General features: G+C 44.1%; 1 protein-coding gene across 1 annotated transcript in view; it reads left to right on the forward strand.

Annotated features, from left to right (window-relative positions):
- Positions 1-633: 633 nt before the first annotated feature.
- Positions 634-26,369, forward strand: part of ADAMTS6 (ADAM metallopeptidase with thrombospondin type 1 motif 6) — a 460,987-nt gene continuing 435,251 nt past the window's right edge. The window contains exon 1 of the mRNA XM_075326191.1: positions 634-903. The gene's annotated coding sequence lies outside the window, so the exon portion shown is untranslated. The remainder of the gene's footprint in view (positions 904-26,369) is intronic.

Below are 26,369 nucleotides of genomic sequence, written 5' to 3' on the forward strand. Positions count from 1 at the left end.
TAAGGGAGCTCTAGCTGTTAGTTGTACTGGGGGGCTCATAGCTGGCACTATCTGTAGGGGAGCTCTAGCTGTTAGCTGTAGTAAGGGGGGCTCATAGCTGGCACTATCTATAGGGGAGCTCTAGGTGTTAGTTGTGGGGGGGCTCATAGCTGGCACTATCTATAGGGGAGCGCTAGGTGCAATATTTATGAGGATATTAAGGCACTGCTGGTTAAGGGGGGCTCTGACTGTAGTTGGAACATGACCTGTTGGTGAGGGGAGAGCTTTTTCTTAAGATCACCCCAATGACAGCCTTTCTGCACCCCCCATGTGGAGCCCCCGGAGGTTGCCTCAGCCTGTGTGGAGTGCATTACACAGGCGGATGTGGTGCCCCCCAGCAGCACAGCCCGGGGTCCTCGGTGCAGGACGAGCTGCCCGGGAGCTGAGTGCAGCCGTCCGCCCTCTCCCCTGCCTGCACCCCTCCATCCCCATCCCCCGTCCTGCACTGCTCCGCACATGCGCACTAGAACGCAAGAGGCAGTGACGTCACTCTCCCCTCCCACTTGCTGAGCTGCCAAAAAAACTGATGAGACCTAAAGTTGGCTGCTGGCAGATAGCTCGCTATGAGTGGCCGCTCCAGCTCCTGCACAGGGCTCTCTGCACTCTCTCCACAGCCACATGCACTTGCACTGAGAGCTGCTCATACAAGACAAGGCAGGAAAACACACACAAACCCATAATAATAGTAATAAGACCTGCCACATGCGGCCAGCACTGTGATCACCCTGGTATACCCCTGTATAAGTGGCAGAGGATGGTGGTGGCACCAGGACAGGGCTGCTGCTGCTGGAGGAGGCTGTCTGGTGTCTGCACAGGGAATATACAGTGAATGGGCAATGTCTGTGCTAATAGAACATGAGAGAGGTAAGAGGCAGTCCCTGCCATCACCCTGTCCCCCTCACTGCCTGCATGTGCTGTGTACCCATCCCAGTGCCATCCTGGCATGCTGGGGCTCTGTGTGGTGGCTGATTTGGGCATCTGTCATGTCAGTATTGATGTTGTCTTCTTGTTACATTGTTTCATATTTGTTTATATTATCTTTACTTTGTTTTGTAAACATCTAAATGTTACAGAATGAGAGAAATGTCAAAGCCTGCACTCTATGTGACAGCATGGCATTCAGAGCCAAAGAGCTTGCAATCTAATACTGCTGCATGTAAGGAATAAGGTGCTGAATAATGTGACTGGGCAAGGGAGCTTACAATCTAATATTGTTGTATATAAGGGATAAGGTACTGAATAATGTGACTGGGCAAGAGAGCTTACAATCTAATCCTGCTGTATGTAAAGAATAAGGTGCTGAATAATGTGACTGGACAAGAGAGCTTACAATCTAATACTGCTGTGTGTAATGAATTGGGTGCTGCATAATGTGACTGGGCAAGAGAGCTTACAATCTAATCCTGCTGTATGTAAAGAATAAGGTGCTGAATAATGTGACTGGGCAAGGGAGCTTACAATCTAATACTGCTGTATGTAAGGAATTGGGTGCTGAATAAAGAAACTGGACAAGGGAGCTTACAATCTAATTCTCCACCAGACAGTTGACTGTTAGAAGAAAGTCTCAAAAGCTCGCAATCAATGATCAACGCTATTTCTGGAATCAATGTGTATGAATGGGTCACAGAGCTTGCACTCTAAAATGTGATGAAGCCAGCAGTTCAGATGTTAAATTTGGATTTCGTATGAGTGTCATGGAGTTGACAATCTAATTATATGGGGTCGGCGCTGTACAGGTGAGCGATGTGTAAAACGTAAGGAGAAAGTGTCAAAGAGCTTGCAATCTAAGATGATGAGGTCATCCGTGCAGATAGGCAGTAGGAAGCTGATTCATGTTAAAAAGTAAGAAAAAAAAAGCGTCCAGGAGCTTGCAATCTAATGTTATGCTATCGGCGCTGAAATTAAAGCTGAGTAACGTGTAGAATGTAAAAAGGAAAGTGTCAAAGAGCTTGCACTCTAAATTGATGAGGTCAGCAATGTAGATTTGCATTGAGAAGCTGAGTCACGTTAAAGTGAAGAAGAAAGCGTCAAGGAGCTTGCAATCTAAAGGGGCAGAGGAGGAAAGAAAGTTCAGTACTTAAGCAGTGGAAGTGAAGCCAACTTTTATGCTTCATGTATTAGAGAGAGAAAAAAAAAAGTCTGCTTAAGAAGTCAGTCAGACAAGTGCATAGTTTGTGTCTGGACTCAGACGGGCAGCATTAATGTGTGCGCTCCGTCTGATGCTCTAGGATATGTTAAGCTCTTAATAGACTAATCAAAGAGATGTAAGAGTGTGGTTTTGATTTTCATCTGGCCACTTGGGATCTCCGAGACTTTTAACACCGCAGCGTCTCGGATACGTGTGTGTGTATTTATCCTGCAGTGATCATAGGGAGTGCGGATTTTGGCTGTTGGAGGGCTGAATTGGAGGAGAATGTATATAGAGGGGTTATGTGAGGTTGAACCCCACACTCGCCCCCCTCTTGCTTCCAAACTGAAATTCACTAGACATTCTATTTGGGTGCCAGAGTTCTACAGGACCCACAAAGCAAGCCAGTCCTGCTGTGACCGTAAAGAATAATTTATAGGGTTATTAGTGCTTTTTTACTTCTCTATTCTCCAGCTGTAGGTTTATACAGCAATTTATAGGTGCCATACTGCCAATGTATTGACGTAGTGGTTTAGTGTCTACTGCTGTGGACTCTCTATTAGTGGATGATAGTGGTTGTAGTCCATTACACAGTAGAGCGCTGGTCATTGCCTGGATGAATGGACATCCCCCATGGAGCCTCCGTTACCTGTATGTAATGTGTTTCTTGGGCTCTCGGCTAATTTCTTCCAGTCTTGCACTGTAGATGGTGTAGAGTATAGAGAAGGATTGTTATGATCCGGGCTGCCGGTGTGTAAGGCAGTTTGGGATGGTGCCAGCTGTCTGGGTCACACGCGTTTTATCCAAATAGATTTAGCGCTGCTGATGGATGGTAAAGGGAAGATCAGCTGGAGCGAGGCTAGACTCCTGCCTCCCCCTGGATGTGGTTGCAATTTTCTCCACTTTATGAAAATAGCAAAAGTTCGTGAAGAATTAAGAAGGAAATGGTCTTTTAGTGATAGCGTTACATCATGTATGACAAATTAAAGCCAAAGTAGCAGAACTGTCTGGTCTTAACCATATAAACGAGACCAAGCGCGCTGTCGGGAAGCCAAATTTAATTTAGTTTTTCGTGTACCCCTCCACCTTTAACAACAGAAAAGTAAATGGTTAAAATACAATGATATGAGGCTCAAGTTGACATTCGGGTTTTTCTTATTCTCTAATTTTATTAATGTTTTATGTATTGGTTTTATCGCACCTGTAATAAACTGGAAACTCTTTATGGGTAGAAGTACAAAGGCTCGATCCAATAAGCCAGTGCTGTGACCAGATTTGGGGGTTACCCTTTAAGGAGACCACTTGTGTTTGCAGCCTCATTGGCTTCAAAGAGTGAAAAGGATCCAAATTAGCTCTATCTCATAAAGACAGAATATTTTGGTAATGCCAACTTTTTGGGTAACCCATAACTCAATATCTCACCTCTAACAAAGCTTGTAACGTATGAGAGTTGTCTGGTTTGGCTAATGTCCCTAGTCATGTTGGAAGGCTCGGACAGTGACTTATGGGGTAGCTCGCTCCAGTAGGTGGCTCTAGTGAGGATTCTTTTTTTTTTATGGATGAGAGCTAATTTCCACTGATATTACTAGTAAGAAGCATGTAGGAACTTTAAAAAAAGTTGCTTTTGAAGTTTTCCGTCAAGTTGCTTTCCATAGCACCAGGCTACATATTGGACTATTTGTGATCCTACGTAACGGTGGCGTTTCTCTTGTTATGAAGTTGTAGTTCATTTTTCCCCGATAGCGTTGTAGGCTTTGGGTCACATTTCGGGTTCCAATACAGGAGCCTGATTGTCTCCTCTGGAGACCTTGCTAACTTCTGGCCATCGGTTTGGGTGGTGTATTCAGTGTCACCTCATCATTCAGCTGTCTCATCTTCACCACACCGCGTCCCACTAATTCAAGGATGGCCGCTACAATGTAGGACATATCATCTTGGTGCAGGGTGTCACATAAGAATATCTTTTGGATTCCGCCCGGCCGGTATGTGTCAGCATTATGCTGAATAAAAGGCATAGGTTATGGATTGTGAACAAGGTTGTCCCCGAAACGCGTCTTGTCCGTTTAATTGGATTTTAATGGATCAATAAAATTTGTTTTTTTATGAAGATGCTGTGCCGGATTCCTGAATTTTAGAGGTTACAACAGTATACAGTAATAGTAATCCACACAGTGTGCTCAGTTTTTATTTGCAGATATCATTTTTGGATACAATTGAAGATAAGGAAAGATGCAAGGAGTCCCCATAAACAGCAGAGTAACGTCGCCCAAACTGGCTAATATTGGGTTCGGCCAACAGTCTAATGTGTAATGGGGCCCCTGACAGATGTTATGGGGTCTTACAGTGACAATATGGTATATTTATATGTGCCCATAGACTGTAGATAAAGCCCACAGCGCTCTCTCCTAACTTTCTTATATCCGTGTTTGCTCGGCACGGACGACCATACGTTTTCAACATAAAGTGTGAGTTAAGCTGCTGCCCATCACCTGCGAGACCTTCTCTCCAAGGAGAATGAAATGTTTAGTTGTTAAGCTTCAACATCTCCTCTAACATTATGTCATGGAGAGTCAGGAGAGACCCCTTACATATTAGATGGTTGGCAAATCCCACCAACTTTTAACTCAATGCATGTGGGGTCTTTGCTACAATAATTTGATCAGTTATTTGAGGCAAACATGAGTCTATGTAGTCGATAGTCATACATGGTAATCCATTCAAAGGGAATCTGTCAGCAAGGTATTGCTAAATAATCTGAGAGAAACATAAGGTAGGGGCTTAGACACTGATTTCAGGGATGTGTCACTTATTAGGCTGTGTGCTGTTGAGTACAATGAGTGTTTTATCATAAGGAGATTATCAATACCTGGACTAGATCCTGCGTGAATCCTCATCCACAACCACCCCCAGCACAATATACATATAAAGCTTTGGTGTGGATGGTGTTAACTTTGAGGTCTGCTACATGCAGCATCTAAAAACTCTGTTTCACAACTGCTGCACCCAGTAAACTAAGTGATACATTATTGGCATCAGGGTCTCTTTTCCTAAATCATGCTCATCTCTGATGTAGCAAAAATTTGGTGATCGATTCTCTTTAAACCTAATAATTTTTGTATTTGCTTGCAAATCTGAGCCCAAATTAAAGCTTAGGAAGTCTTCTTTTCCCAACATCTACATTCACGTTTCACCTGGGGCACACCATGCGAGTCTGTATTGGTCTTTAGGTAGCAGGTCAGAAGATGCCCAGAGATCTTATATGACTTGCATGACCCCAGGTAAGTACTGGAGCTATATATACACAGTGAACAAAAATATAAACACAACACTTTTATTTTTGCTCCCATTTTTCATGAGCTGTGCACAGAAGAGCTTATTCTCTTAAATATTGTTCACAAATTTGTCTAAAGCGGGCTTTACACGTTACCATATATCTAACGAGATGTCGGCGGGGTCATGTCGTAAGTGACGCACATCCGGCATCGTTAGTGTTATCGTAGCGTGTGACCGCTATGAACGAGCAGAAATACTCACCTTCTCGTTCATCGTTGACACGTCGCTCATTTTCAAAAAATTTAACGTCCTGTTGTTCATTGTTCCCGAGGCAGCACACATCGCTCCGTGTGACACCCCGGGAACGATGAACTGCAGCTTACCTGTGTCCCGCCGGCAATGCGGAAGGAAGGAGGTGGGCGGGATGTTACGTCCCGCTAATCTCCGCCCCTCCGCTTCTATTGGGCGGCCGCTGTGTGATGTCGATCATCCCTCCCCCTTCAGGAAGAGGATGTTCGCCGCCCACAGCGAGGTTGTTTGGAAGGTAAGTACATGTGACGGGGAGTTACAACATTGTGCGACACGGGCAAGAAATTGCCCGTGCCACATAAATGATGGGGGCGGGTGCGATCGCAAATGCGATTGCATGAGAAATCGACACATGTAAAGCAGCCTTTAATCTGTGTTAGTGAGCTCTTCTCCTTTGCTGAGATAATCCATCCTCCTCACAGGTGTTACATATCAAGATGCTGATTAGACAGCATGATTATTGCACAGGTGTGCCTTAGGCTGGTCACAATAAAAGGCCACTCTAAAATGTGCAGTTTTACAGTATTGGGAGGTTTCGGAAAGTCATTAAACCAGGCAGTATCTGGTCAGTCTGACATCTGCCCTGTACAGTGAAAACTCCTCTCAACGTGCCTGATGCCATTGAATGTGAGCATTTGCCCACTCAAGTCAGTTACGACGATGATTTGCAGTCAGGTGGAGACCCCGATGAGGATGACGAGCAGCAGATGAGCTTTCCTGAGACGGTTTCTGACAGAAATTCTTTGGTTATGCGCCGATTATTGCAGTAGCTGTCCAGGTGGCTGGTCTCCGACGATCTTGGAGGTGAAGATGCTGGTTGTGGAGGTCCTGGGCTGGTGTGGTTACACGTGGTCTTTGGTTATTAGGCTGGTTGGATGTACTGCTAAATTCCCTGAAACACCCTTGGAGATGGCTTATGGTAAAGAAATCAACATTCAATTCACAAGTAACAGCTCTGGTGGACGTTCCTGCAACCAGCTTGCTAACTACACGCTCCCCCAAAACTTGCGACATCTGTGGCATTGTGTTGAGTGGCCTTTTATTGCGGCCAGCCTAAAGGCCCCTTTACACACTGCAACATCGCTAACAACATCGCTGTAACGTCACCGGTTTTGTGACATAACAGCGACCTCCCCAGCGACATTGCAGTGTGTGAAACGCATCAGCGACCTGGCCCCCGCTGTGAGGTCGCTGATCGCTACAAATCTTTCAGGAACATTTTTTTGATCCTTTGTTTCCCGCTGTGCAGCATGCATCAGTGTGTTTGACACCGTTACAACGACTTCATTAGCGACTTCCCTTTCAAATAGCTGCTTTACAACGTCCCCAATGACCAGCTAGGTCGTTCTGCAGGTCCGGATCGCTAGAAAGTCTCTAAATGCTGCTGCGTCGTTGGCCAGGTTTGCCTGTTTGACAGCTCACCAGCGACTCACCAGAGACTTTGTAGCGATCCCGGCCAGGTTGGGATCGCTGGTGGGATCGCTAGAAAGTCTCAGTGTGTAAAGGGGCCTTTAGGCACACCTGTGTAATAATCATGCTGTCTAATCAGCATCTTGATATGTCTCACCTGTTAGATGGATGGATTATTTTGCCATAGAAGAAATGATCACTAAGGCCTAAGACACACGGCATGAAAATTGGACCGAGTGGAATGCGATAAAACATCGCATTACACTCAGACCAATATTACCCTATGTGTCAGCACACATGAGCGATTATTTTCTCGGCCCCAATCGGACCAAAAAAACGATCGCGGTATGCTGTGGGTATAATACGATCCTGGTTTCTCTCGCACCCATTCAAGTGTATGGGGCGAGAGAAAAATCGCACTGCACTCGCAGTACACCGGTGTACCGCGAGTGCAGTGCAAGAATGGCAATAGCCGGCTACGGAGGAGAGAGGGAGATAAATTCCCCCCCCCCTCCCCTCCTCAGTGCCGGCCCTCCCCTCCTCAATGCCGGCCCGCCCCTCCGCAGCACCAACCCATCCCCCGCAGCTGAGGTCTGATCGCATGATCGGACCTCAGTCGCAGTGACACTTGCATGACACTCTGCTCCTGCTGTGCTGCCAGTGTGAGCCGAGTGTCATGAGAGGATCGCAGTAGTCCCCGTGTGGCCCCAGCCTAACACAGACTTAGACAAAGAGAAAAAAGCCTTTTGTACATCAAGTCTTAAGCGGGCTTTACACGCTGCGACATCGCTAATGCGGAGTCGTTGGGGTCACGGAATTCGTGACGCACATCCGGCCGCATTAGCGATGCCGTTGCGTGTGACACCGATAAGCGATTTTGCATCGTTGCAAAAACGTGCAAAATCGCTAATTGGCGACATGGGGGTCCATTCTCAAATCTCGTTACTGCAGCAGTAACGAGGTTGCTCCTCGTTCCTGCGGCAGCACACATCGCTGCGTGTGACGCTGCAGGAACGAGGAAGCTCCCCTTACCTGCCTCCCGGCCGCTATGAGGAAGGAAGGAGGTGGGCGGGATGTTACGTCCCGCTCATCTCCGCCCCTCCGCTGCTATTGGGCGGCGGTTCAGTGACGTCGCTGTGACGCCGCACGGACCGCCCCCTTAGAAAGGAGGCGGTTCGCCCGTCACAGCGACGTCGCCGGACAGGTATGTATGTGTGACGGCTGTTGTGCGACACGGGCAGCGATTTGCCCGTGTCGCGCAACAGATGGGGGCGGCTACCCACACTAGCGATATCGGGACCGATATCGCAGTGTGTAAAGTAGCCTTTAGGGGTACTTTGCACACTACGACATCGCAAGCCGATGCTTGCGATGTTGAGCACAATAGTCCCCGCCCCCGTCGCAGCAGCGATATCTTGTGGGGTTGTGCGGCGTCACAGCGACGTCACACGGCAGGCGGCCAATAGAAGCGGAGGCGCGGAGATGAACGGGACGTAAACATCCTGCCCACCTCCGTCCTTCCGCATAGCCGGCGTGAGCCGCGGTGACGCAGGTAAGTTGATGTTCCTCGCTCCTGCGGCTTCTCACACAGCGATGTGTGCTGCCGCAGGGGAACGGGGAACAACATCGTACCGTCGCTGCCGCGCAATTATGAAAATGTCGGACACTACACCGATGATACAATTACGACGCTTATGCGCTTGTTAATCGTATCAAAAACACTTTACACACTACGATATCGACAGCGACGCCGGATGTGCGTCACTTTCGATTTGACCCCACCGACACCGCAGCTGCGATGTCGTAGTGTGCAAAGTGCCCCTAAGATCTTCGAGGTCAGCTCATGAAAAATGGTAGGGAAAACAAACGTTTTGTGTTTATATTTTTGGTAGGTGCTTATTTTACATTTTAGTTTCTAGTTATATTTAACGAGTCAAGGTTTAATCCTAATGACTACCCTTCTGGTCCATTTTTGTCGTCACCCTACTCGTGATTTGTTAACCCCTTCAGCCCTGTGTTGTCTGACACCGGCCGTTTAGTGGCTGATAAATGGCTTGAGTTACACAGGCCAGATAAAATGGTTCTGTAAAACAGCTGTGCATTATGGCGAGCTCCTGCTCCTGGATCGTTGGCGCAGTTGACACATTAGCTGCAAGCGCTTCACGTTTTATTGTAACCTGTGGCAGACAGAAATGCATGTGTTAAAAAGATAAAGGGCTTGTAATGTCTTTTAAAGGTGCAGCAGCATTAAACGTGTGCTCGGGCCCTCCAGGCTATGTCGCTATAAAGATCCTGCACTGCTTTCTACCATTAGCTCGGTTATTCGAACCCGGCTCTGTTTTTTTTTTTTTTTTTTTTTCCTAGATTCCATTTTTTTGTTTTTTTCTTTTAGAATTTGTAAGGTTGCTTTCTTAAGGAATGATATTTCAATCCCTAGTCTTTGAGTCTGCTCACAGCTGGATGTATAGATGATACATGTTGTGGGGATCCCACCGATCCAGGGAATTGAGGTCCTTAGGTCCCCTGTGTGAAGGAGTGTTCGTACACCGTGGCCTGCGACCACTTCCACTTCTACAGGACAACTCGGTTCTCCTTTGGTAGTCTGATAGAAGTGAATGGAGCAATCATTCAAGGGACATTCCTTGAATTGGTTGGGGCCCCTAAACTCAGAATCCAGCGCAATTATCTATAGATCTGGTAATTTGATGAGACACCTGAAGGCCTCGGTTCCACTTGCATTTTGCACGGACAAGTGCAATCTGATAAAACATTGGACTGCTCTCACTCTAGTGCAAACCTATGGGTCAGCGTCCATCTGCGATTGATTTCTCATGCCATAGCAGCATGCAGAATGAATCACAGCATGCTGCATCTGGCAGCAAGTCTCGGCTCACACCCCCCCATACGAGTCTATGGGAGCGTGGGAAACATCGCACTGCACTTGCATGTAATCCGAGTGCAGTGTGAAATACAAAGAGACAGGCAGCGGAGGAGATGGGGAGAAAGTGCTCCCTCCCTCTTCTCTGCACCTGTGATGCGATCGCAAGATCAGATCACAGTTGCATGACCCTCCTTTGACGCTCGCAGCAGAGGGTCATTAGCATATCGCTTCAAATGGTCTTGCATCAGAAGCTATATGCAAGTAGGACCGTACCCTAAAGGGGTGGTTCACTAGTTAGCATTACTGGCCATATCGATATAACATAGAGAAACAAAGCTACTATCAAATACCTTGTGTTGGCAATAATGTCTTTGAGCGGCGCTATTGTCCTTCTTGTGACCCCCGGGCTCTGTGACTTCTGATATCCCATGATGTCACGTCAACTTCCAGTTGACCTGACACCACTGTGGCCGGCCCCAGTCTCCCTGAGTGACTGGGCTGTGCGCGGAGTTTCCCCGCTCATCACTGCTCATCACAGCCCAGCATCCCTCCTGCTCTCCTTCACTGCAGAACGCCACAAGCAGGAGACATGCTGGGCTGTGATGAGCGGTGAAACTCTGCCCACAGTCCAGTCACTCAGGAAGACTGGGGCCGGCCACGGTGATGTCAGGTGAACAGGAAGATGACGTGACATCACCGGATCCCCGAGGTCACAGAGCCTGGGGGTCACATGTACTATTGCCAACACAAGGTATTGTTTCTCAACGTTATACCAATGTGGCTTGCAAAAATAAATGGTTAACCACCATAAATTCTGGAACAAAGCTTTAAAAAAAAAAAAAAAAAAAAAGCATAACAATTTTCACAAATTACCTGGTGGCGGACAAGTAATGTAAGTAGCCTTTTTGTTTTCATCTCAATGACCGTCAATTGCTTTCCAGGTCATGAATTCAATGTATTAAAAGGATTCTGACACCAGGTTTTTGCCACCTAATCTGAGAGCAGCATGATATCGAGGCAGAGATCCTGATTCCAGCAATGTGTCACTTACTGGGCTGCTTAATGTAGTTTTGATAAAATCACTGATTAATCAGCAGGAGATTATCATTAGATTACTACTTGGCATGCTGCAGGTAGTCCAGCATATTCATGAGCTCTGAATAACTCCCAGATCTGCAGCAGAGAAAACATTGATTTTATCAAAAAGACAGCAAACAGCTCAGTAAGTGATAAATTGGTGGAATCCTGGTCTCTGTCTATATTATGCTGCTCTCAGATAGGGGAGCAAAAACCTGCTGACAGATTCCCTTTAAACTAAACTTGACTTATTCCATTGAGACGTTTCCACATTTTTGGAAACTGGAATCCAAATGGTACCATGTAGTTGGTCTTAGGCTATGTGCGCACGCTGCAGATTTACTGCGGATTTGCTACGGATTTGCTGCAGAAAATGTGTCTAACATTTCTGCATTCGTTACCCAGCAAAACCTATGGGTATAAAAAATGCTGTGCGCACACTGCGTTTATTTATACCCGCGGATTTTTCGCATCCCATCGAAAAAACGCCAACATCAAAGGCTCATATTAACTACTAATTTTTTCATAGATGGAAATATAATTTATGAGTTGCTCCTCTTCTGTCCATATGCTTCGATAAAGGAATCTGTCAACAGGTTTCTGCTATGTAATCTGATAGCAGCATGATGTAGAGACCCTGATTCCAGCGTTTTGTTTTTTTTTAATTCTGCTTCAGATCTATCAGTTCTCTAAATTCTCAGCTCTGTGCAACCCTACCCACACCACTGATTAGCAGCTTTTTGCCTATGCACAGTGTACACAATAAGCTGACAATCAGTGGCAGGGGAGAGGTTGCACAGAACAGGTGGACCGTATGATATGAGACAACTAGTCGTCCAGTGATTATCTCCTGATAAAACACAGATTTTATTGAAACACATAGCCCAGTAAGTGATACATCTCTAGAGTCAGGGAATTGTCCCCTACTCCATGCTCCTCTCCGATTACATAGCATAAACATAGTAACAGATTCCTTTTAAAGGGTTTCAGAAAACTGCTTTGGGGTGATCAATTGATCATGTCACTGGCTTTCCTGGCAAACAATTTATTTTGCTGTAGGAAACCATTACCAGCCAGGAATTGTAAAACATGCAATTTAGCAACAGAGACCTCTAAATGGGAGCCTCCTTTACAAAAGCTGCTCATAAAGGGGATGTCCTCCATAATATCTTTCTGTCCTAATTGGGAATATGGGTTGGGGTTATCTTCCTAAGACAACCTTTTAAGATTGAGTATAGTCTTCTGTTGGGTATCTCCTTCCTTTAGCTCTAGGATGTCAAATTCAGTTACACAGAGGGCCAAAGTTTAAAACTTGGACAAATTCGTGGGCCAACCTAGTCACAGGCACCACATAGTCCTCCATACAGAATAATGGGCCCCACATAGTCCTCCATACAGAATAATGGGACCCACATAGCCCTCGATACAGAATAACGGGACCCACATAGTCCTCTGTACAGAATAATGGGCCCACATACCCTTCTATACAGAATAACGGGACCCACATAGCCCTCTGTATAGAACAATGGGCCCCCATAGACCTCCATACAGAATAATGGGCCCCACATAGCCCTGTATACAAAATAATGGGCCCCACATAGTCCTCCGTACAGAATAACGGGACCCACATAGCCCTCCGTACAGAATAATGGGCCCCACATAGCCTTCCATACAGAATAATGGGCCCCACATAGCCCTCCTTACAGAATAATGGGTCCCACATAGCCCTCCATACAGAATAATGGGCCCCATATAGCCCTCCATACAGAATAATGGGCCCCACATAGCCCTCCATACAGAATAATAGGCCCCATATAGCCCTCCATACAGAATAATGGGCCCCACATAGCCCTCCTTACAGAATAATGGGCCCCACATAGCCCCCCATACAGAATAATGGCCCCCACATAGCCCCCCATACAGAATAATGGGCCCCATATAGCCCTCCATACAGAATAATGGGCCACACATAGTCCTCCATACAGAATAATGGGCCCCACATAGCCCCCCATACAGAATAATGGGCCCCATATAGCCCTTCTTACAGAATAATGGGCCACACATAGTCCTCCATACAGAATAATGGGCCCCACATAGTCCTCCATACAGAATAATGGGCCCCACATAGTCCTCCATACAGAATAATGGGCCCCATATAGTTCTCCATACAGAATACCTGCTGCTAGAACGTCCTGATTTTTGGGTGCATGTGCAATATGCAATATGCGTGTGTATATATATATATATATATATATATATATATATATATATATATATATATATATATATATATATATCTCAGTTGAGCAATGCTTAATGCCAGATCTCTGAATGTGATTTTATGCGGAGGGCTTAGAAGGACAGTATCAGGGTCAGGTACATAAAATATCCTCATAAAGATGTCAGGGCTCATTTTATTGAAATGTTCAACATTGTAATTTCGAGGCCTTTCTTATGTGTAATTTCTTGCATATGTTTGTGACAGTGAGTGCTGCTTTAATAAATTATATAGGCTGCATAATGAAAAACAATCATAACTGGGTTTCATGTTTCCGCCAGAAATCTGCAAGTTCATATTGGGTTTCTCGTCATTAATGTAATAATATATATGATCAGCGCGGATCCTGTCTACCAACTCTGGCATGAAACCAATGGCTTTTTTTTTTTTTGTTGCACTGCGGGACTCTCTTATCCTCTTGCTTTTTGTATGGGTGACGTTATCCCCGCTACCACATAGGTTTAGCTGTGCCCGGCCGCTTTGTATTCTCCCTTTTGTCCTCTTTCAGCCTGAGACTCTTTTCATAAATGAAGAAAGGTATTCCTAAAAGAGAGACGCGCATTTCATCAAAATCTGGCGGCCTGATCTACCGACTAGTCTACAGTAAACAAAGGGTTAACAAATCCGGATACATTTATATAGACAATCATCGTGTGCATTCTCGGAGCAGGTGCCAAGGGTTTCATCATCAAGATCTGGGCTTTGAGAATATAGGTGTTTCTCTTGCTAAAGAAGAAAAAAAAAAACGTTTTCATTTTTTTTTTTTTAATTAGAGTTTGTGACAGCGGATTGATTTATAAGCCGTCGGATGTTCTCTGATACTTTTAAAATGAGTATTAACCACCGCAGTACCGCAGCTGGCCAGCAGAGGTCTCTGCTCATTATGGGTTAAAGGGGCCTTCTGAATATCACAAAAAGTGGGGCCCCTGGGAAGAACGTTCTAAATTCTGGGACTTTTCTGTCTGTGAATACCTATAATTTTAGAAATAATATTTTGTTAACAACTTTATTTTTATACAGTCAAATGCTACATTGCATAAATATTTTTGGATAAAAATAATAATAATTATTATTATTATTATTATTATTATTATTATTATTATTATTAATATAATAAATAATAATAAAATCTATTTAATAAATAGATCTATTTAATAATAAGTAATTAGATAATTATTATAGATCTATAAATAAATAGATCTATAAATAAAAATCTATTTAATAATAAAATCTATTTCCATGTATTTAGTATATATACACTTCTAGATAGTTCTTCTAAATGATTCAATATTCATTATAAAAAAACAAAAATATAGACAACATGTAAAAACTCTTCAGAATATAATCCCAGTACAGAGACACCGAGAACCCCTATGGCTCAGTATTACGGAGTGTGAAGCCCTTTGTACGCTGCATGTATGAGATGGTCCTCCCATAGAAGATGTTTCTGCCTATGTAATATTATAGGCAATTAAACATGCCATGTATGATATTAGAGGTACAATATGGGCACTATTTGGTGCTGTCACTTGTTAGATTTGATACAGATTTGTGCCGGAAGCCCCGTAAATTCTGATGAGCCTGCACCCTATGCATGTGAATGAGTTCCTCCATAGTTTCTATTGATGTGCAGGAGAAAATTTCGGCACAAGATTTCTGTCCCCCACTATCCAGACCACTGGCGGACACAGACAGAAAAGGGGCCCTGTGTATGAACAATATATGGGCCCTTTGCAGCCCAAAAGCTCATCAAAATGCACAATCCCATCTGCACTGGAGATAAAAATGGGCCCCCTTACCTCTTGGGCCCCAGGTTGCAGCAATGATATGTGTACCCCTGGTCCAGACTTTATCTTGGGTTAAAGGGCCTAGGCTAGATTATACTCTGGGGAAAAAATTGGCCAAAGCCAAAATATACCCCTCAGTCGATATTATACCTCCATCAGTAGCACTGAGTGATATGCACAACAATTACTTAAAGAGGAGCAACCACCAAGATTTTCATATATAAACTAAAGCCTGTGCTATACTGGCGCTGTGATGCTGATTCTATACATACCTTTAGTGGTGAGATCGGATGTATAGTTTCTGAAATACAGACAAGTAAAGCTCGTGAAATGCACTGTTACTTGATTGATAGCAACAGAATATCTACTGTAATGGGTGCGTCGGGTTTGCTAGTTATTCCCGCCCCTGTCTGGCTGCCTGTCCTTCCTCCCCATGTCTGTTATTACAGGGGGAGGAAGGAGGGAGGAAAGACAGGCAGAGAGGGGAGGGAGTAACTAGCAAAACCCGACCCACCTATTAGATATTCTGCAGCACCTATCAGTCAAGTAACTGTGCATTTCACAATCTTTACTTGCCTGTATTTCAGAAACTATACATCCGATCTCACAACTACAGGTATGTATAGAATCAGCATGATAGCGCCAGTATAGCACTGGGTTTAGTTTATATGAGAAAATCCTGGTGGGTGGTCCTCTTTAATTTTTCAACATTTTATTGGGGATCACCGTATCATTTTCTGAGCAATTAAGGTCCATAGGAAGCTTGGCCTTTCGTCCATACATGACCTCAAATGGCGTGCACTTGGTTGAGGCAGAACACCAGAGAGGAACTGATCCTAGTTATTTTCTTTGTACTTCACAAACTATGCACTAATCGGACAGCGCCATCTACTGTCAGTTCAGAGTAAGCCCTGTACTATTTTACACCCAGGGGTACAGAGTTTATCCCCTCGGAGTATACTGTGACTTGGGCCAGACTAATTCCGGGTTCCACATTGGATGGGTATATTCTGGCCTGGAGGGTTTGGCCTAGGCTATTTTGCACACAGGGGTATAGTTTGGTCTCAGACAGTTAATCCCTGGGGTATACTCTGGTCTGGATCAAACTATACCCAGGCTTAGTCTGGGAAGGGGTTAATTTATTCTGCTACATGGCACAGAAATAATTAACATTCTGTATTTCTGGGGATTCTGCATGATGGAAAAAGATGACGATTAGCCCCAATAGGGTATGTTCACACTTTGAATATTTTTTCCTTGCAGATTTGGTGCAGATTTCAATCTGCGGCATGTCAATAATTTCAGTAGATTTCACCCAAACTAATGAATGGGAAAAATTTGCATAAAAAATGTGCAGCAAAAACATAAAAAAACGCACATTTTTGCTGCTGCTTTTTTTTTTCCTGCCAAGAGATGTAGAAATGGTGCCGAAATTTCTGCACCAAATACTTTGTGTGCTCATATCCTATGAGTATGTGCACACATTGAGTATTTAGTGCAGACATTTCTGCACCATTTCTGCATCTCTTGGCAGGGAACAAAAGCAGCAGCAAAAATGGGTGAAATCTGCAGCAAAAAAAAATGCTCCAAAAATTGACAAGCTGCAGAAGGAGAATATACTCATCGTGAGACTTCAAGATTCTCATTCACTTTGTTGACATCAGGAAACCCTTGAGGACAAATCCTTACTGAAACCTTATAAAAAAAAAAAAAACAAAAACCCTCAATGTGTGCACACAGCCTAAATGTCAGTGGGATGAATTTGTGTGTGCATCCGCAGCAGAAGTATGAGAGGCAGGTTTCGACTTCAACCTGCATTTGTTCTAGTCTATATAAGGCTAGTTTCACTCTTGCGTTCATCGCAATCCGCTGCTATGGAAAATAGCGCAGTCCGTTAACGACTTGCGCTATTCTCCATAGACTTGTATTGATGACGCACTGTGACGCAAGTGTCTGCGCTGCTCCCGCTGGCCGGCATAGAGTCGTTATTTTGATGCATCGCCGGGTGGAGGGAAAGCAACGAGTAGCGTTTTTGGTGTCATTAAAAGAACGCACCTTGGCGGATTCCGTTGAAAAGGTGTCTAATGATTGTCTATGGTGGCGGATTCCACCGCAATGCGCTATGCGGGGGAATCCGCTGACTGATTCCGTCACGTTCTACTGAGCATGCTCAGCATGTTCAGCAGAACAATCCAAATCGTTTTAAATCACTCTTGGTCTCTCCCTCTCACCCCCTCTTTCATACTCACCGATCACCGGAGCGGCGTTGCATAGCTGTCACACTGTTCTGGCGGCTTCTCCTGCTTTTTGAAAATGCCGGCCGCTCATTATTCCATCTTGTATTCACTGTTTCCCCCGCCCACTTGCGCCTATGATTGGTTGCAGTCAGACACGCCCCCATGCTGAGTGACAGCTGTCTCACTGCAACCAATCACAGCCGCTGGTGGGCGGGTCTATATTGTGTAGTACAATAAATAAATAATTAAAAAAAAAAGACGTGCGATTTCACCCCCAATTTTGATACCAGCCAAGATAAAGCCACACGGCTGAAGGTTGGTATTCTCAGGATGGGGAGCCCCACGTTATGGGGAGCCCCCCCAACCTAAAAATATCAGCCAGCAGCCGCCCGGAATTGACGCATCCAATAGATGTGACAGTCCCGGGACTCTACCCGGCTCATCCCGAATAGCCCTGGTGCAGTGGCAATTGGGATAATAAGGAGTTAATGGCAGTCCTAGGTTAGTTAATCATGGCAGGCGTCTATGAAACACCCCCAATGATTAACCTGTAAGTAAAAGTAAATAAAAACATACACCCGAAAAAAATCCTTTGTTTGGAATAAAAGACAAAAAAAACACCCTCTCTTTCACGACTTTATTAATGCCCAAATACCCCTTCAGGTCCGACGTAATCCACACGAGGTCCCCCGACGCTTTCAGCTCTGCTACATCGGAAGCTGACAGGAGCGGCCGTAGAACACTGCCGCTCCTGTGAGCTCCACGAAGCAACTGAAATGAATTGCGCTGTCAGCGGAGACTTCACTGAGGTAGTGCCGATGTGTGTGTGCTGTGATGATGGGGGCGGTAGTGCTGGTGTGTGCGGTGATGATAGGGGCAGTAGTGCCGCTGACGGATTCCTGCGAAATAACGCATCTTTTGGGTCTGTTAGCAACACAAAAAATTGACGGATGAGTCGTTTCGACGCAGCAACGGACCTGGCGGATGAGACACAACGCAAGTGTGAAACTAGCCTTAGGCTACTTTCACACATCAGTTTTTTGCCATCAGGTTCAATCCGGAAAAAAACGGGTAAAACGGATCCGGTACCGCATCCGTTTTTTCCCCATAGACTTGCATTGTTACCGGATTGTACCGGATGGCTTTGCGTTGCATCCGTTTTTTTCCGGATGCGGCAAAATTAGTTAAAGCGGCGGCCGGAGACAACGTAGCTTGCAACGTTTTTTTGTCCGGCAAAAAAACCGCATCGCGCCGGATCCGGCGCGATACGGCGTGTTTTACAATAGAAGCCTATGGACGCCGGATCCGGCGTAATGCGGTAAAAAACGGATGCGGCCGCCGGATCCGTTTTTCTAAACTGAGCATGCTCCAATGTAATTAACAAAACGGATCCAGCCAAAAAACGGACGAAAAGGATGCAAAAACGGATGCAAACCGTATCCACCGGATCCGTTTTTTTAACGGATCCGGCATAACGGATCCGTTAAAAAACGGATCCGGTGGATACGGTTTTCACTTTTTTTTCAGGATCCGTTGGATCAGGAAAAAAAAGGACTGTGCCTGAATACAGAAAACTGATGTGTGAAAGTAGCCTTACACTAAATCCAGTTCATTTGATCGTAGCCGTAAGAATCTCTATAGCGCAGGTCTATTCTGATGTGCGAGCTCCTGACTAAGCTTTTTACAGCATAATTTCACATTTCAACCCTTTTCTTTATAACTTACTATATAAGTTACTGATTTAGTCAGGGCTCATGCGAAAGACTATTTAAGGGTCTGTGCGCACTGGGAAATATGTTTCTTAAGGCCTAAAACACACTTCCGCATAAAAAACGTACGTGTCTCACGTTCCGTTTTTCAGGTCCGTGTTCCGTTTTTTATGGGCGTTTTTCCGGTACGTATGACATCCGTGTGCTGGCATATGCTAGGCGTGTGTGTGTGTGTGTGTGGAATGGCTGTGTATGCGTACGTGTAATGTCCATGTGAACGCACCAGGGCAAATCAGGAAGAGCCGGGTAGAGTTCCAGAACTATTGCATCTAATGGATGCGGCAATTCTGGGCGGCTGTTGGCTGATATTTTTAGGCTGCGGGGCTCCCCATAACGTGGAGCTCCCCATCCTGAGAATACCAGCTTTCAGCCGTATGGCTTTACCCTGGCTGGTATCAAAATTGGGGGGGAAAGCACGTCGTTTTTTATTTTTTTTAATGAATTAATTATTTATTTTACTGCACAGTATATACCCGCCCACCGGCGGCTGTGATTGGTTGCAGTGAGACAGCTGAGCTATCACTCAACGTGTGGGCGTGTCTAACTGCTACCAATCATAGGCGCCTGTGGGCGGGGGAAGCAGGGAATACGAGATTGATTAATGAGCGGCCGGCATTTTCAAATTAATTGAAGCCGTGTATCTCTGGAACAGCTGTTCTTCGCCGCGCTGATGATCGGGGATCGGTGAGTATGCGACAGGGAAAGATACAGACTGAGCGCCAAAGGGATAATGACTGAGAACAGCAGAAAAAAAGGTAAGTAGACTGACATTTAACAAAAAAAAAACAACCCGACATCGTTCGTTTAAAAACGCACACGGACGGTACGTGTTGAACACGGACATGCTACGTGTGCCGTCCGTGCAGGCACGGACCCATTGGCTTTAGCGGGTCCGTGCCTGGGTGCTGACCGCCAAAAACGGACATGTCGGCCTTGTGGGAAAACGCACACACGTACTAACCACACGGACACACGTTCCGTGTGATTTTACGTGTGTGTGCCATCTACCATAGGGCAACATTGGTCAACGTGTCTCCGTGTCTTCGGTACGTGCAAAAACGTACCAAACACGTACCGGAGGCACGAATGTGTGTTGCAGGCCCAAGAAAAATTTGCACCCTCTGACAGAATTACACACCCGCGGCAAAAAAAGGCGCTCGAAATCCGCATGCGGTTTTACCGCGGTTTGTTGCGGTTTTGCCATGGGTTGGTGCCTGCTGTTTTTAACCATTATCTATGGCAAAAACGCAGCTACCTGCGGAAAAGAAGTGACATGCTACTTCTTTTTGCTGCAGAAAAGCTGCAGCAAGCCCTATAAGGAAAAAAAACGCAGTGTGCGCACAGCATTTTGGATTTCCCATAGATTTTGCTGGGGAAGGACTGCAGAAAGGTTATGAACAAAAAGCGCACCTTTTCTGCATGAAAAACTGCAGCAAATCCTTGGCAAAACACGCAGTGTGCACACAGAGCTTTACAGCTGATTATAATAACACTAATACAGCACCAGTGTATGCAGGCAGTCATAACTGTACCTAATTTTGCCTCCAATTTCTGTTTGATTCATACAAAATCCAATATTATTTATTATTATAGCGCCATTAATGCCATGGCGCTTTACATTTTTATCCCTAAAAGTACTGATTCTATAGGAAAATATCTCCATTATACAGTCATAGTCGAAAGTATTAGCCCCCCTTTAAGTTGTTAAAGAAAATGAAGCATTTCTCCCAGAAAATTATTGCCATTACACATTTTGTCATACACATTTTTATTTCCTTTGTGTGTATTGGAGCAATACTTTTTTTGTGAATTAAAAAAAAAAAAACAAAAACAGAAAAAAGGCAAATTAGACATAATTTTACACAAAATCCCAAAAGTGGGCCGGACAAACTTGTTGGCACCCTGAACTTAATATTTGATTGCACACCCATTTGGAATAAATAACTGCAATGAATCGCTTCCTATAACCACCAGCTTCTTGCGCCTCTGACGTGGCATTTTGGACTCTTCTTTTGCAAACTGCTCCAGGTCTCTCCTATTTAAAGCGTCTTCTCCCAACAGGAATTTTAAGATTTCTTCAATGGGATTAAAATGTTCAATGGGATTTAGATTCGGACTCAGTGCTGCCACTTCAGAACTCTCCAGCGTTTTGTTTCCTCCATTTCTGGGGACTTCTTCAAGTATGTTTGGGTCATTGTCCGGCTGGAAGACCCATGACCTAGAACGGAAAACCCAGCTTTCTGACACTGGTCACTACATTGCAAACCAAATTCCTTTGGTAATCTTCAGATTTCATGATGCCTTGCACACAGTCAAGGCTCCCAGTGCCAGAAGCTACAAAGTAACCCCAACATATCTTTGAATCGCGACCATATCTTACTGTAGGTACTCTGTTATTTTCTTTGTAGGCCTCATTCCATTTTCAGTAAACAGCAGAATGATGTGCTTCACCAAAAAGCGCTATCTTTGTCTCATCTGTCTATATAAGACGCTTTCCCAGAAGGATTTTGGCTTACCATGTATATTTTGGCAAACTGCAGTCTAGCTATTTTATGTCTGTCAGCAGTGGGGTCCTCCTGGGTCTCCTGCCATAGTGTTTTAATTTCATTCATATGCCATTAGATAGTTTGCGCTGATGCATCCTGAGTCTACAAGACAGCTTGAATTTCTTTGAAACTTGATTGGGGCTGCTTATCCACCATCTTGCGTTGCAATCTTTTATCAATTTTTCTCCGCCGTCCACATCCAGTGAAATTAGCTACAGTGCCAGGAGTTGGAAACTTCTTGATTAACTTGCGCACCATGGACAAAGGAACATTAAGCTATCTAGAGATGCACTTGTAACCTTGAGATTGTCGATATTTTTCAATAATTTTCATTCTCAGGTGCTCAGTTTTCTTCTTCTCTTTCTGTTCTCCATGCTTAGTGTGGCACACAGACACACAATGCAAAGATTGAGTCAACTTCTCCCCTTTTCACCTAGTTTCAGGTGTGATTTTCATTTTGCCCATACCTGTTACTTGCCACAGGTAGGTTTGAACGAGCATCACATGCTGGAAACAAAGTTGTTTACCCACAAATTTGTAAAGATGCTAGTAATTTTATCCTGCCCATCAAAAAGTGTAATTGCAAGAATTATCTGGAAGAAATACTTAATTTTCTGTAACAATTTCAAGGGTGTCAACACTTTTGGCCATGACTGTATGTCATCTGGTAACAGATATTACAGAGATGTGCGAAGACACTATGTGGAGGCACCATATGGCAGCACAATACTTTGTAGCTGCAGAGCCTAGGTACATGAACTTCATACACATGGATCTAGTGTGGCACGACTGGCCATATTTCTGGTCAGGTGATAGTTTTGTTTTTTAATCTTTGGTTTGTAACTGTCAGCAAGGTTTTTTTGGGGCTTTTTTTTGCATGTAGAAGTTGAGGTGTGGCTGCAAAGGCCCTTGTCTCCACTTAAAAATGGGCTCTGTTCAGATTGCAGATTCTGACACTCCTTCCGATGGTTTCTCTGGTGTCTGGGATCAACGCAACTGGACTCAGGCGTTGGCCTGCTGTGTGCTGATTTATAATCAGACTATCAAAAGTTAATCTCTGCTGGTCTGCTTGCTCCTTTGGTTACATATTGTGGGGAGACCTATCACATCTGCTCCTCTTCTATTTATGCTGGTTGATACCTTCCACCCATGCTAGCTATAGTTTATTCTATGTTGGTCTATGAGGTGTAGTGTCTCAGACTTACCACTCAATGCTTGGTGCAGTTGTGGAGGGAGTTTACCCCTGTTGTTTTGTAGCTTCCTTCCTGCTCTTGTTTTTCCTCCTGAATCTCTTATTGTCTTTTAACTTTTTGGGTGCACGCTGTGTGGCAGTTTTGGTTTTCCCTCATCTTTATCTGTGGGTTTCATCACACTCCTGTCCCATCCCTCTCTGGGGGAGGGAAAATCAGATCAAGACTGGTCAGGAGCAGGGCCAGGAAGGAGACTCTGGGCTTTCCACCATCCAAAGTATCCCTGAGGTTAGGGACAACATAGGGCCCACTAGCTTGAGGGACCGCCTAGAAGCCATGTTTCCCTGCTATCCCATAGTTATGGTGACAGTGACAGGAGGCTTTGGCTGCACTCACTCCCTGCAGCATCTATTAACCCTCCTGGAACAGATATTTAGAAAGGACATTTTAGGTGCCGGACAACCCCTTTAAGAACGTAGCGGTAGTATCCTAAACAATATTGTGGTTTATTCATAACCTGACCACTAGTTGGCACTCTCCTGATGCGTTCAATACTCTCGGCTACCATGAGCCATAACTTAATTATGCTTCTAAAATGCTTATACTATATGAAAGTGATTACAGTACTTGTATGTATATCTATAATAATGCTGTACATTAGCAGAGGAGCAGCCTTTAATATTAGATTTGCCTTTTAAAATATGCATTTCTGCTTCATCTCGTTTGCTCCTGTTCTTTTCCAGAACAGTGTTCCTCTCCTAAATATCCATTCTAGTTGAGTGCTTCCCCAGACTTCCTTTTGGCAGTAGTTTAAGAAGGGGGGAGCTTTGGTCAAGAATCTGTTTCCAATATTTACTATGCAAGAGAGAAGAGAAAAAATGTGTGTTCAGTTCAGGTTTTTTTCTTTTTTTATGAAAACCGAAGCCTTTGCAGCAGACGTTTGTCTAGAGAATGAGGACAGCAATGGATGAATATGCAAATTGACAAAAAAAAAAAAGTTTTCAATGGTTTCCAGTATCTAGACTGGGGCATATTAAGCCATATTTACCTTGGAGGCAGAATGCTAAACGCATACAGATGTGGACACAACCTTTATGAGAACAGGTGGTGTCTTTCTTGCATTCTTTTTCAAAGGTAATCCTTTTTTTTGGGAGACTCAAACATGACCCTTGTTCACCCTTGGTGTATTCCACTTGGTTGTCAACAGAGATAAATACCTGGCTAGAAACGTCTTGGCAGTAAATCATTGGCGCTCATTAACCCGTTCTCACATGGAGTGCGAGTCTGAGGCTCCTTTTCAAGCTCTCATCCATCTTGGGTGACAATATAAGATGGAACTTGAGGAATCTTGGTAAGGTTTTTTGTTTCCTCTTTTCTCCTCTCAGTCCATCCTCCGTTAATTTTTATTTTTTTATAATAACTTATATATATATATATATATGTATATATATATGTATATGTGTGTGTATATATATATTTTATATATATATATATATATATATATACATATATATGTGTGTATATATATAATTGTGTGTATATTTACAAATAAATATATATATATATATATATATATATAATATATATTTTATATATATATATATATATGTATATGTGTGTGTATATATATAATTGTGTGTATATTTACAAATTATATATATATATATATATATATATATATATATATATATATATATATATATATATATATATATATATATATATATATATATATTGTGTATATATATGTGTGTGTGTATATATTATATGTACATACTGTATGTGTGTGTGTGTGTGTGTGTGGATATATATATATATAATTATACTAGCCGTACTATCCGGCTTCGCCCGGGTTAATAGCTGCTGTTGATATAGAATGTATTAACAAAAATTTATTCTGCACACAAAAAACACAAAACAAATAGATGGAAATGTAATTATTAAAAGGTAAAAACTAAGCTAATAGAAGCCTCTTTCCCCGTCTGTCTCTTTCCCCGTCTGTCTCTTTCCCCGTCTGTCTCTTTCCCCGTCTGTCTCTTTCCCCGTCTGTCTCTTTCCCCGTCTGTCTCTTTCCCCGTCTGTCTCTTTCCCCGTCTGTCTCTTTCCCCGTCTGTCTCTATCTCTCTTTTTTTCCCCATCTGTCTCTTTTCCTGTCTGCCTGTCTTTGTCTCTATTTCTCTGTCTCTTTCCCCGTCTGTCTCTATCAAGGTCTGTGCCTTTCCCCATCTATCTTTGTCTGTCTCTCTGGCTGTCTCTTCCTTCCCTGTCTCTTTCCCCGTCTGTCTCTGTCTGTCTTTTTCACCGTTTGTCTCTGTCTGTCTCTCTCTGTCTCTCTCTATCTGTCTCCCCACCGACATCTTATTACCTCACCTTTAAGCTTCTTATACTATGAATGTCTTTTGTTCCTATAGCAACCAATCACAGCTCCTACTAATAACCTGTAGTTCCAGGCTCCATTTACTTTAATGGAGGCATGTTTTTTTTGGTGAGGTACTGTAAAGCGCGGGGTTACATTTTCCTGTCAAAACATAGTCTACGACGTTCCCTGGGTCACATGAGGTGTCTGTGCAAAATAGCGTGATTGTAAATGCGACGTTGCGGATACACTTTTCGTTTCACTTTTTCCCCATCATGTAGATATGGGCAAAATTGATTGGTAAATTGGAACGCGTGGGGTTAAAATTTTGCCTCACAACATAGCCTATGATGCTCTCAGGGTCCAGACGTGTGAGTTTGCAAAATTTTGTGGCTGTAGCTGCGACGGTGCAGATGCCAATCCCGGACACACACACACACACACACACACTGAGCTTTATATATTAGATATGTGTTACTGTATGTACGTGTATATATAATATATGTGTGTGTGTATATGTATGTTTGTGTGTATATATGTACATACAGTACAGACCAAAAGTTTAGACACACCTTCTCATCTCTAGAACAACTATTAAGAGGACACTTTGTGCACAGCCCTTCATGGTAAAATAGCTGCTAGGAAACCACTGCTAAGGACAGGCAACAAACAGAAGAGACTTGTTTGGGCTAAAGAACAAGGAATGGACATTAGACCAGTGGAAATCTGTGCTTTGGTCTGAGGAGTCCAAATTTGAGATCTTTGGATCCAACCACCATGTCTTTGTAGAAAAGGTGAACGGATGGACTCTACATGGCTGGTTCCCACCGTGAAGCATGGAGGAGGAGGTGTGATGGTGTGGGGGTGCTTTACTGGTGACACTGTTGGGGATTTATTCAAAATTGAAAGCATACTAAACTAGCATGCCTACCACAGCATCTTGCAGCCGCGTGCTGTTCCATCCGGTTTGCATTTTAGTTGGACCATCATTTATTTTTCAACAGGACAATGACCCCAAACACACCTCCAGACTGTGTAAGGGCTATTTGACTAAGAAGGAGAGTGATGGGGTGCTTTGCCAGATGACCT

This window comes from Anomaloglossus baeobatrachus, chromosome 1 (genome assembly GCF_048569485.1).
Source record: "Anomaloglossus baeobatrachus isolate aAnoBae1 chromosome 1, aAnoBae1.hap1, whole genome shotgun sequence".
In the NCBI taxonomy this organism is placed as follows: domain Eukaryota; kingdom Metazoa; phylum Chordata; class Amphibia; order Anura; family Aromobatidae; genus Anomaloglossus; species Anomaloglossus baeobatrachus.